This window comes from Lasioglossum baleicum, chromosome 19, assembly GCF_051020765.1.
Source record: "Lasioglossum baleicum chromosome 19, iyLasBale1, whole genome shotgun sequence".
NCBI lineage: Eukaryota > Metazoa > Arthropoda > Insecta > Hymenoptera > Halictidae > Lasioglossum > Lasioglossum baleicum.
Genome location: NC_134947.1, coordinates 2,887,574 through 2,900,608, shown reverse-complemented (window position 1 = coordinate 2,900,608; position 13,035 = coordinate 2,887,574).

Genomic DNA, 13,035 nt, shown 5'->3' with positions numbered 1-13,035 from the left:
CCGGAATATCACAAGCCGCGCCGCCATCTCCCGAACTGGAAACAGTTCGAGGCCAAGTTGGAAGGAACCGGTACCAGCAAGGCGAAAGATCCCGATGCCTGCTGGAATTGTGGGGAATACGGACACGTTCGTAGCCAGTGCGTAAAGCAGGTGGAGCAGCACTGTTTCAAATGCGGTCAACCGGGGAAATCAGTGCGCACGTGCCCGACGTGCGGGCCCGAGTGGAGGAAGATGAACGAGGAATACCGCGCACGGCCTGGTCTCAGAGCCTATAAAATCTCGGGGTTGACCGTTTTTCGTCGGCCATAAAACCGCTCGAAAAAGGGCCAACGTCGCAACGTATACATTATATTAGCGGTATAGTACAATAATCGTGTATACAAGTATTACACTCAGTAGCGCACCCAGGGAGGGGGAGGGGCAGGGGGGCAAGTCGTCCTCAAGAAAAAAATGTTTAGCTTCGATATAATTAAAATCGCCGAATAAAAGAATACACATTAATACATTAACATTAATATGAAAGCACATATGTATGTAATAAATATACAGGGTGTCCCAAGACCCCTTCGACTCCGGGAAATGGGAGGTTCCTTAGGTCATTTGAAGCAACATTTTCCTTTGCACCAATGTCAGCCGGGGCTTTGTTTAGGAGTTATTAACGAAAAACACGGACCAATCAGAGCGCGACCTAGACGCGCGATGGCACGTTCAGCCCGGCGCGCCGGGAGACGAGCGCGGTGTAACGCCGCGATGCCGCAACGAACAAGAGTTTCTCGAGATTATGTGAATCCTCCCCGATTTGGATGAGCTTTGGATATGTTGTCAAGACCATGATTCTGAACAACATTTCCCTTTACAGTTTTTGTCGGCCGGCTTTAGTTTACGCGATAAGTAACTTGTAATTGTAAATCGATCGATGTACTATCTGAACTATCTCCTCTCCGATTTCGATGAGCTTTGGATATGTTGTCAAGACCATGATTCTGAACAACATTACCCTTTACAGTTTTTGTCGGTCGGAAGAACTTTACTTGTCAATTCATATGGGTGGATCCATTTACCCGACTTACGGCAACTTTACCCGAACGAGGGAAAAAGCAGAAACTGATTGTATTAAAACCTCACTTATTCAGCCGTAAATCCATTTGCTGCTTCGAAATGTGTGTCACTGGGTCACTCGGTGACGAACTGCACAGATGTCTTCAGGTATACGACAGTACCGAAAGCTAAGGGACGTACGGCCAGGTCGACGAACTGCACAGCCGGTGGTAAAAGGCCTAAGGGATGCGCGGTCAAGTCGACGATCCAGAATTTCACTTTCACTTTCGAATCGATAAATAATTCGTATGTTTATTTCACACAGATGCCTTGAAATTTTTCCACACTCACAATCACTGTTCACATTTGTCAACACATAGTTATGCACTAATAATTGCCATATCCCTTGTCCTGCTACACAAATCACAACAATCAGGTAATGCAATCACTAGACTGCGGATTTCATGCATTTGTAGCTAACATGAGTAGGTGCATTTTAAGACACTAGAGAGATTAAAGTAATTTCAGAACACCAATGTATTATTTTCAACTTCTTAAAATGATCACAGTAAGAATCAAATATCTGTCTGGCTCCTGTCCCTTGTAATAGCGGCAGCCAACTTTCATTTTACATAAAGATCCGCAGTCTAGTGATTAGATTAAATAATCGTTTAATTAGTTTAAGCAATTATTATTAGTGCATAACTATGTGTTGACAAATGTGAACAGTGATTGTGAGTGTGGAAAAATTTCAAGGCATCTGTGTGAAATCAACGCGCGCGGCAGCGCGCGCACCAAGTTCCCCTCCCGCCACCTCTAAGCTGCCGAGTAGTTATTCTCGTACGATAGTTTTGCGCTTTTTAGCCATATTGCCACCGCCGCTGCCGCTCTCCCCGGTAACCTAGGTCAACCAAAATTTTTATTTGAGCTAGATATAATATCAACTAACTCTCATGTAAAAAGCAACTTTCTACCTAGCCTGGAACCTGAGATAAAAATACCCAAAAAACGCATAATTCTTGGAATATATATAGGAGGATGATGATGATGATGATCATGTTAATTCTAACCCACTTCCAGACAAGCTAGAAACTTGAAATTTTGGAATCAGGTTTCTTTTATATCCAAACCAACAGGAAAAATCGAAAAACCCGAAAAAAAATTTTTTTTTTCTTAAAATCAAAATACCACCTACGTCATGTGGTTGGGCATACCGCGTATGCCTCGGGTCAGAGCCTTTCGAAAATTTCGTTATTTTTGCGATAGGACGCACCGTTCCCGAGATACAGCCATTTTTTAATTTTCAATTTTTTTTTTTTTTCGAAAAATCAAAAGACCACATACGGCATGTGGTTGGGCATACCCTATATCCTTTGGGTTAAGCCTTTTGAAAATTTCGTTATTTTTGCGGTAGGACGCACCGTTCCCGAGATACAGCCATTTTTTAATTTTCAATTTTTTTTTTTTTTTCGAAAAATCGGAAGACCATATACGTCATGTCGTTGGCCATACCGTATATGCTTCGCGTAAGGTCTGTCGAAAATTTCGTTATTTTTGCGGTAGGATGCACCGTTCCCGAGATACAGCCATTTTTTATTTAAGACTAGCTCGTCTAACCATTCCCACCACTTCTGTTACGCATTTTCGTGTCATGAATTCCATGACGCGGATTAGGCTTACACCCTGCCAAAAGAAGTTTCACTTCAAAAATTCCTTACAACATTTAAGTAATTAAGTGATTCAGCGAGAATTCTAACTTTGCCATTGAAGAGGCAGCAAGTTCAAACTCGACATTTCACTTCAAGTGAAAACACTATAATATCAATTCGGGGAGTTTTTCCTTTGTCCTGGCCGCCTTTGTTCCGGCCAACCGTCACTAGGCCGATCCGTCTTGCTGGGATCTCATAACGCGCGGTTGACGTCACACAGCCGATCCGCCTTGCCAGATTATCGCTACGCTTCGGTTACTTTGCGACACACTTGCTCCGTTTATACACAACAGCGTATATACCGCGTTTTTGCGTACCGTTCTATCGTCTAACCGCTCTTCGTTTAACCGCCTTTTCGTGGGATCGCTTGTTCGTCGCGTGTAGTTTAAGAATTGTGTTCATTAAACATACGTGTTTGTTAAGTACATTGTTCGTTTTCTACGCTCCCACTCACGATCGGTCACTTCGCGTTCCGATCTCAAACAGCCCTCAAAATGCAGTTCTTTACAGAAAACAATGATGGACGCGAAAAAAACTGCAACTCAAACGTAGACACTGGCACTTATGATACTCTTATGTCTCCTAATGTCGATGCAGAACTAAGTAGCAGAGCAAATCCTTCACCTGTCCCAAACGAAGGATACTATCTGGCTCCTGCAGTTGATACTACATCAGCTGATAAGATTCTTAGTTCGGCACATAGTTCTAAGAAAGGTCGTCCAAAGAAACGCCGTACAGGTCGTCCAAAAACATCTCAAATAACAGCGGCAGAACAAAATCGGTTAGCTGCTGCTAAGTACCGGGATAGTCACCCTGACGCCGTTCGTGCCGCTAAGGACAAGTACCGGGATAGTCACCCTGAAGCCGTACGTGCTGCTAAGGACAAGTACCGGGATAGTCACCCTGAAGCCGTTCGTGCCGCTAAGGACAAGTACCGGGATAGTCACCCTGAAGCCGTACGTGCTGCTAAGGACAAGTACCGGGATAGTCACCCTGAAGCCGTTCGTGCCGCTAAGGACAAGTACCGGGATAGTCACCCTGAAGCCGTTCGTGCCGCTAAGGACAAGTACCGGGATAGTCACCCTGAAGCCGTTCGTGCCGCTAAGGACAAGTACCGGGATAGTCACCCTGAAGCCGTTCGTGCCGCTAAGGACAAGCACCGGGATAGTCACCCTGAAGCCGTTCTTGCCGCTAAGGACAAGTACCGGGATAGTCACCCTGAAGCCGTTCGTGCCGCTAAAGACAAGTATATACACAAAAATCCTGAGGCAGTTCGTGCCTCTGTTAATGCATACCAGCAAAGCCATCCTGGTGTCGTTCGCGCCGCTATGGACAAGTACCATCAGAGCCACCCTCAGGTAGTTCGCGCTGCCAAAAGTCGATGGTCTCAGAGGGATCAAGCTGCTAAGAAGATTTACAATCAACATTACCGCACTCCGTTGTCCACTCTATCTGACGAAATGCAGTCCATAACCATCAATGGCGAAGCGGCGCCAATAGTTAAGATGGCCGCTGATGGCAACTGCCTCTTTAGGGCACTATCTCACCATGTATTTAAAACTCAGGATGATCATTTGCAGATGCGTAGGCGCTTGGTTGAACAAGTATTCAGCGACTTTCACAGATATCAAATTCACACTGTTCGTGCTATAGGCGACATTTATCCTAGCAAGGAAATGTATAAATTCGATATGGGTCAATTTGGATGTTATGGTTCACTTGCAGAAGTGATGGCAGCTGGTGACATCTTTACACAGTTTTCCTTTGAGGTCTACCAACTCGAGAAAGGTGTCAGCGTTTGGAAGGGAACATATGGAACAGGATCTGTCATTAAAAGGATTTTATATGACGGAAACGGACTTACAGGTCATTATGATGCCATTGGTGACGGAGTATTAGTTAATATGCAGGCTTCCCGACTGCCTTCTGATGTGATTAAAGTCGAGAATAGTAATCCGGCCCCTACCTCAAGTCTCTTGTCACAACCGCAATTTCAAAGCAAAAAAGTTGCACAAAATCGTAGACTGCACACTACTGTGAAACATATCAGCAAAAAGCACCGCAAACAGCAATCCATGCGTTTGCGTGGTAACAGAACAAATGCTATTATGAAAATTTATTTAAAGATAAAGGAGCGAGACAAGAGCAAGAGACGTTTGGAGGCAGAGCGTATTTATAAATGGGCTATGCAGCGAAGACAACAATTGATTCGCTATTTTACTTTAAAGTGTCAATATCTGTCATCCTTTGCTCAAACTCTCTTGGCAAAGTACAAAGTTTCAGATCTACACGAGGACGTCTTTGATAATTTCATGATCTTGCTGGCCCCAAGTGTACATGTGCCGTCTCAACAGCCATACTACAGTGAAACTTCATATGTGTGCATGCCTCGCGGAAAGGAACCTATAGCTGTTGGAAGGTCAGGCATTGCTTACTCGGTATTTCCTCCTATATCTACCGAATCAAAACGGTACCAAGACATTGCTTCTACATTTTCATGCTCCCGCGATCTATGTAACTTCACTCATGAATGTTTCCAGTCGCTTATAAGCACAATGAAAGAATTGGCCGCTGCCACTCCAACAACTTTGGTAGAAGCAAACATTGGCAATTGCATCAAATTATTAAGTCCACTACATGCACACTTTCCGAATATGCGCACTTTCATACGGCGATTGTATGAAACTCAGCATTGTTTGAACTCTATAAAAGACGTAGACAATGCCCTTAATCAACCAAATATCACATTGCTCCAGAAATTCATGAATGAGGCCCTAGCTGCGTCTCTTATCTTGCAAGTTGATTCTGAGGACAAAGTAGACAACGAAGACTCAATACTAGAAAAGTACTCAAAAGCTTTCAAAATCCATAAGAAGGCATCCCGTGATGTCCCTATACATGACTGCATCTCGTGTCATCAACTGTGTTCCCAAGCGAAGGGCTCTTATTTAGGCAAATTGCAAAAACCTCTGAAAAGTGATGAGTGGAAAAAACTTCTTGACCACTATTCCATCAATAATGTGACGAGAGAGAATGATTTTATTTGCAATTACTGTCGTGAGAAATACCGCGCTAATAGTATGCCTTCAAGAAGTATACTCAATGACTTATTTGTAACCACGCAGCCATCCGTCATCGCTTGTCTAAGCGACTACGAAAAGCTTCTAATTCAGCGAGCCAAGGCCTTTCAAGTAGTGGTGACCATGCAGCCTGTAGGAAATAAGCATATTCCTAACCGTCACCTTGTGAAGAAAGTTAAAGGTCGAACATTTCATCTCCCGTTGCCGCTTGAAGAAACTATCAGGAAGATGCCTGATCCATCAGTGGCAGTCAATTTGACGGACTTTTTTATACTTCTGCGCGGTGTTCCAACCAAGAACAAGGTGTTTGGGAGGATCTCGTGGATATGAATAAAGTTTATGCAGCATTGCAACACTTAAAATTTTATAACCCATTATATCAGGATATACAGTTACCTGATACAGCAGAGAAATTGCAGCCAACAAGTTTGGATCCAATTTTTTCAGTTAATAGTGAAATCCGGCCCAATGCTCCTGATGAAGAAGACCTAGACAGCAATGCAATGATTACTCAGATGGCAGCTGACAAAAATGTCGAGGAGTATTATGAAAATTACACTATTCACCCCATACATCATCCTCGAGGCAGTGCCTCGAGTTCAGATCTCTATCAACTTAAAAAGGTATTGGCTGTTCCTATTGACTCTAGGGACAAGCTTTTGGATGTAAAGTGCTTCCCAGACTTATATCCTGAGGGCAAGTTCGGCCAATTCCAAGTCAGGCCTGTCAATTTGTCTCACGCTGAGTACATTAAGTGTAGAATCAAGTCAATCCACTCAAGGTTCAGGCTAAATCATCAGTATTTGTTCTTCTTACTGCATGATGCCAACATACGACACCTCAATGCTGGCATCTTCTTCACAATGAATGTTACTCGCGTGGGCGGAAGAATGAGTGCCGGTGATTACATGAAAAAACTAGCCAATGAGGAACTCGCAGGTGACATTAATGCAATTTTTAATAAGCTGCGAAACACTGAGGAATTCTGGTCCCGAATACGTAACGACGTCAATTGCATGACGAGACACTATGGCCCAGCAACGTGGTTTCTTACTTTGAGTCCCTCAGAGTGGGAGTGGGAAGATCTGGGAGAATATTTAAGAGAAATTAACACTGTGAAATGGTGTAAAAAGTCTGTTAGCGAGCTAATCTCCCTGGATCCCGTAGCTGCATCGCGGTTTATCGACATCCAGTTTCATGCTATGATGAGTTTCCTCCTTTCCCCTGACAACCCATTGGGAGAAATCGAGCATTACTTCTGGAGACGGGAATATCAGAGTCGTGGAACGCAACACTTCCATCTTATGCTGTGGGTCAAGAATGCTCCTATACTTGGCGTGTCAAGTACTGAAGAAGTAGGGGAATTTATCGCCAAACACCTGACTTGCAGGTTGCCTGATGCAAACTTGTTTCCGACCCTACATAAGAGGGTCAAAAATTTCCAGTTCCACAAACACAATGCCTACTGCATGCGGGCGAAAAAGTCTAAAACGGGTAAAATAACTAAAGTTTGCCGTTTTGCATTCCCCCGGACAGTCACCGATAAACTTATAATAAAAAGTGTGACTGAGTCTATTGCAGCTAGGAAGACATTAAGCAGTAATAGTTCGCAGCGGCTGTACAGCCTCCCTCGCACACAAGAAGAGGTAGCCATTAATGACTATAACAGCGCTATTTTATTAGCTTGGCATGGCAACATGGACTTACAATTTATGGGTGAAAAGTCCGCAATTTTGAACCATTACATCACTAAGTATGGAACAAAGTGTGAGAAAAGTAAAGCGCGCGGAGACTTTGAGAACATTGTTTCGACAAAATCGTTAAACAGTCGCTTGTTCAGCATAGGCATGAGGGGCCTTCAAAATCGCGAATGCGGCGCCATGGAAGCAGCTGATACACTGCTTGGGCTTCCACTGTCCGGTACAGACCCCAATACGAACATTAAGTGGTTAGACACAAGCCTTAATCGAAATCGCCGTCTGAAACCTAGTTACGTTTTGCGTAATCTCCCAGAAGACTCTACCGAGTTATATTTCCCTTCGTGGGTCGACGACTACTACGCTAATCGGCCAGCAAATTTGCAGGGAATCACATTGTACTACTTCACACAGTGGTATGAAAAAGTGTATTCCAAGCCCTCTGACAAGCGGGAATATTATCCAGTCGGAAATGGGCATTATATCGTGAAACGACAGAGCCCATTTATTATAAATCACTACCGACATATCCTAGAAAATAAACCTGAGGAATACTTTTATGCACTTTTGCTAATGTTTAAGCCTTGGCGTGTACCTTCTAATTTGCTTGATGGGGCAACTACTTACGCAGAGGCTTTTATCAATGCTAAAGACGCTTTGAAGGATGCTGTTGTATATTCTAATGCACAAATAGCATTTGAAGAATCAACTGAGAAGGCTTTTAAACTGATAGATGAAGCAGTAGAGCGCATGAATGCAGATGACAATGAACCAATTGTTAACGATGAAGATGGTCCTGATAATTCCCTACAGTTTTCCCCGCAGGATGATGGACTAGCTGATTTGCAACTCGTTAATGCTCCTCGGCCAGTGTCTGATGTTGATGCTATGGTCAACGCCCTAAACCCTGATCAGTTGCGTGTCTTCGAAAATGTCAAAGCAGCTTGATCTGAAGGACGGATTATCCATCAATTTGTCAGTGGTACTGGTGGCACCGGCAAGAGCTTCCTTATTTCAACGATTCGCGAATGGGTGGCCAAAAACCTTTCCAAATCTGTTGCAGTGAGTGCTCCAACTGGTGTGGCAGCTTACAATATTAACGGCCTGACGATCTTCAAGTTGCTCCAGTTGCCAGTGGAACATGGTTCGATACCCCCGTTTGCTCATCTTCCTGACATCACTCTTCAACGATTTCGAGAAGAACTGAAAAACACAGTGCTCTTCATCATTGACGAAATCTCTATGGTGTCTAATCTGATGTTCATGTATATACATTTACGACTTACAGAAATATATGGCACTGACGGCGATGCTAATGGATGGTTTGGAAAACGGTCAATTTTGTTATTTGGAGATTTACTGCAATTACCTCCTGTACATGAAGACCCAGTCTATGTTAAACTCAGCCCAAAAGCTATGGACAAGTATGTCGGCGGCATGTGTTCCATTAATATCTGGCAAGAACTATTTCGTTATGACGAACTAACCATAAACATGAGGCAACGGTCCGATGCAACGTTCGCTGCCGCTTTAGATAGAGCCCGGGTTGGGGCACTCACTCCTAACGATATCGATCTCTTCAACAGTAGAAAAATGAATCTGGTTCCAAACAACATTTCTGCTAACCTGCTTGTTGTTGCTCAGGCGTTTTCCACGTCACCTGTGGATACCGTGTGCATTTTACCAACCCGGCACATGTGTTCTGTTTTGAATCAAGCAATGCTTGATAGGTTACCTACACCTGTCATTAGCTTGAAGGCCATTGATTCTATTGATTGTTCTAAATATCTAAGGAAACGGGTCGAGACGTTGCTAAAGAAGACTGATGATGACAGCACAGCAACAGCTGGACTAGAACAGGAGATAGTAATAAAGTTAGGGGCGAAAGTAATGCTTCGACGTAACATTGATGTCACCATTGGACTGGTTAACGGAGCAATAGGTACACTCCAAGGCGTTACTTGGGATGTGAATGATAAAACGCAGGCGAAATCATTGCAGATAGCTTTTGCAAGTGGCATCCATTCCTTGGAACCTGTGAAAGCAAAGTTTCAGATTCTACCCAAAGCATTTGTTCACAGAAAGCAGTTCTCTATTACATTGGCATATGCTTTTACAATACACAAGAGCCAGGGTTTGAGTCTAAGTAACGTCATTGTTGATTTAGGCGAGCATGTTTTTGCGCCAGGTCAGGCCTACGTGGCACTCTCAAGAGTCACTTCGTTGAACGGTTTACAATTGATCAACTTAGATCCCAACTCAATCAAAGCCTCTCCATCTGCTTTAACAGAAATTAATCGTTTACGCTACCGCTTCAGGCCTGATTTAAAACCCTATCCGACGGTCATAACGCGATTTAAGCGATCATTGGACCGTCCGTGGACTGCCATGCCTGGGATTGACGAGATCCAGGATGATACGTCACAGCCCGTGGTACGGGGTCGTGGTCGCGGAAGAGAACGTACACGCATGCGACCCCCTAGGTCTTCTATCAGTGTAAGAAGTCGTGGATCAACAAGAGGTCCATCACTACCCCGCGGCAGACCTCGTGGTCGTCGAGGCCGCGCTTCCTCATAAAACCCATCCGTTATTTGCCCCCTAAAAGGCTTCTAACTATTAAACATGACTATAATCGAAAATCGAAAAACCGGAAAAACAATTTCTTAAAACACTTAAATTATAAAGTGATTCAGCGAGAATTCTAACTTTGCCATTTGAAAAGGCAGCAAGTTCAAACTCGACATTTCAGTTCGAGGCAGTCTGGATTACGCTAATCAACGGACACCTTACAAATAAAACTTGCGTGTAACAATATTGCAATATACTGTGCGTGTCTTAAGTCAGACGCATCATCATGCTATTTTCTGCAAATTAACTTCCGTCTCTGAATCCTCCGAATATCTGGCCATTTCTTACAAAAATAACATGATATCCAAACCAAAACACTTCGTGTAAAGGTTGACCAAGTTCCCCGGCCCATCCACTTCAGTGATATCCAAACCAAAACACTTCGTGTAAAGGTTGACCAAGTTCCCCGGCCCATCCACTTCAGTGATATGAAGGATGGACCAAGTTCCTCTCGCCTATCAAAGTTGTGATACGATGGATGGACCAAGTTCCTCTCGCCTATAAGGGCTGTGATATCGGGAAGGACCAATTCCCAGAGGCCAATGATTGTTGTATTCAAACTTTACAACCTACGGAACTTGGCGTCTGCGCTGGCACTACTACTCTGACTTGCATGAGAAAAATTTATATCCGGATACGGCGCAGAAGGAGACGATACTGCAGGAGACGCAGCAACGGCAGATTTAAAAAAATTCGTAAGATTTTTGCTTGAGCAGTTGGGAATCCGGATATAAATTTTTCTCTTGCAATTCAAAATACTATTGCCAGCGCAGACGCCAAGTTCCGTAGGTTGTAAAGTTTGAATACAACAATCATTGGCCTCTGGGAATTGGTACTTCCCGATATCACAGCCCTTATAGGCGAGAGGAACTTGGTCCATCCATCGTATCACAACTTTGATAGGCGAGAGGAACTTGGTCCATCCTTCATATCACTGAAGTGGATGGGCCGGGGAACTTGGTCAACCTTTACACGAAGTGTTTTGGTTTGGATAAACATACGAATTATTTATCGATTCGAAAGTGAAAGTGAAATTCTGGATCGTCGACTTGACCGCGCATCCCTTAGGCCTTTTACCACCGGCTGTGCAGTTCGTCGACCTGGCCGTACGTCCCTTAGCTTTCGGTACTGTCGTATACCTGAAGACATCTGTGCAGTTCGTCACCGAGTGACCCAGTGACACACATTTCGAAGCAGCAAATGGATTTACGGCTGAATAAGTGAGGTTTTAATACAATCAGTTTCTGCTTTTTCCCTCGTTCGGGTAAAGTTGCCGTAAGTCGGGTAAAGAGATCCACCCATATGAATTGACAAGTAAAGTTCTTCCGACCGACAAAAACTGTAAAGGGTAATGTTGTTCAGAATCATGGTCTTGACAACATATCCAAAGCTCATCGAAATCGGAGAGGAGATAGTTCAGATAGTACATCGATCGATTTACAATTACAAGTTACTTATCGCGTAAACTAAAGCCGGCCGACAAAAACTGTAAAGGGAAATGTTGTTCAGAATCATGATCTTGACAACATATCCAAAGCTCATCCAAATCGGGGAAGATTCACATAATCTCGAGAAACTCTTGTTCGTTGCGGCATCGCGGCGTTACACCGCGCTCGTCTTCCGGCGCGCCGGGCTGAACGTGCCATCGCGCGTCTAGGTCGCGCTCTGATTGGTCCGTGTTTTTCGTTAATAACTCCTAAACAAAGCCCCGGCTGACATTGGTGCAAAGGAAAATGTTGCTTCAAATGACCTAAGGAACCTCCCATTTCCAACCGCTCATGCTTACATATACATGAGAACCACAGGATTAATAGCGCTATATACAGGGTGTCCCAAAACCCCTTCGACTCCGGGAAATGGGAGGTTCCTCAGGTCATTTGAAGCAACATTTTCCTTTGCACCAATGTCAGCCGGGGCTTTGTTTAGGAGTTATTAACGAAAAACACGGACCAATCAGAGCGCGATCTAGACGCGCGATGGCACGTTCAGCCCGGCGCGCCGGGAGACGAGCGTGGTGTAACGCCGCGATGCCGTAACGAACAAGAGTTTCTCGAGATTATGTGAATCCTCCCCGATTTGGATGAGCTTTGGATATGTTGTCAAGACCATGATTCTGAACAACATTTCCCGTTACAGTTTTTGTCGGCCGGCTTTAGTTTACGACATACATAATTGTAAAAACTTGTAATTGTAAATCGATCGATGTACTATCTTTTACCCGATTTGGATGAGCTTTGGATATGTTGTCAAGACCATGATTCTGAACAACATTTCCCTTTACAGTTTTTGTCAGCCGGATTTAGTTTACGCGATAAATGTAAAAACTTGTAATTGTAAATCGATCGATTGTACTATCTTCTACCCGATTTGGATGAGCTTTGGATATGTTGTCAAGACCATGATTCTGAACAACATTTCCTTTAGACTTTTTGACGGTCGCGGAAGAACTTTACTTGTCAATTCATATGGGTGGATCTCTTTACCCGACTTACGGCAACGTTACCCGAACGAGGGAAGAAGCAGAAACTGATTGTATTAAAAACTCACTTATTCAGCCGTAAATCCATTTGCTGCTTCGAAATGTGTGTCGCTGGGTCACTCGGTGACGAACTGCACAGATGTCTTCAGGTATACGACAGTACCGAAAGCTAAGGGACGTACGGCCAGGTCGACGAAGTGCACAGCCGGTGGTAGAAGGCCTAAAGGATGCGCGGTCAAGTCGACGATCCAGAATTTCACTTTCATTTTCGAATCGATAAATAATTCGTATGTTTATTTCACACAGATGCCTTGAAATTTTTCCACACTCACAATCACTGTTCACATTTGTCAACACATAGTTATGCACTAATAATAATTGCTTAAACTAATTAAACGATTATT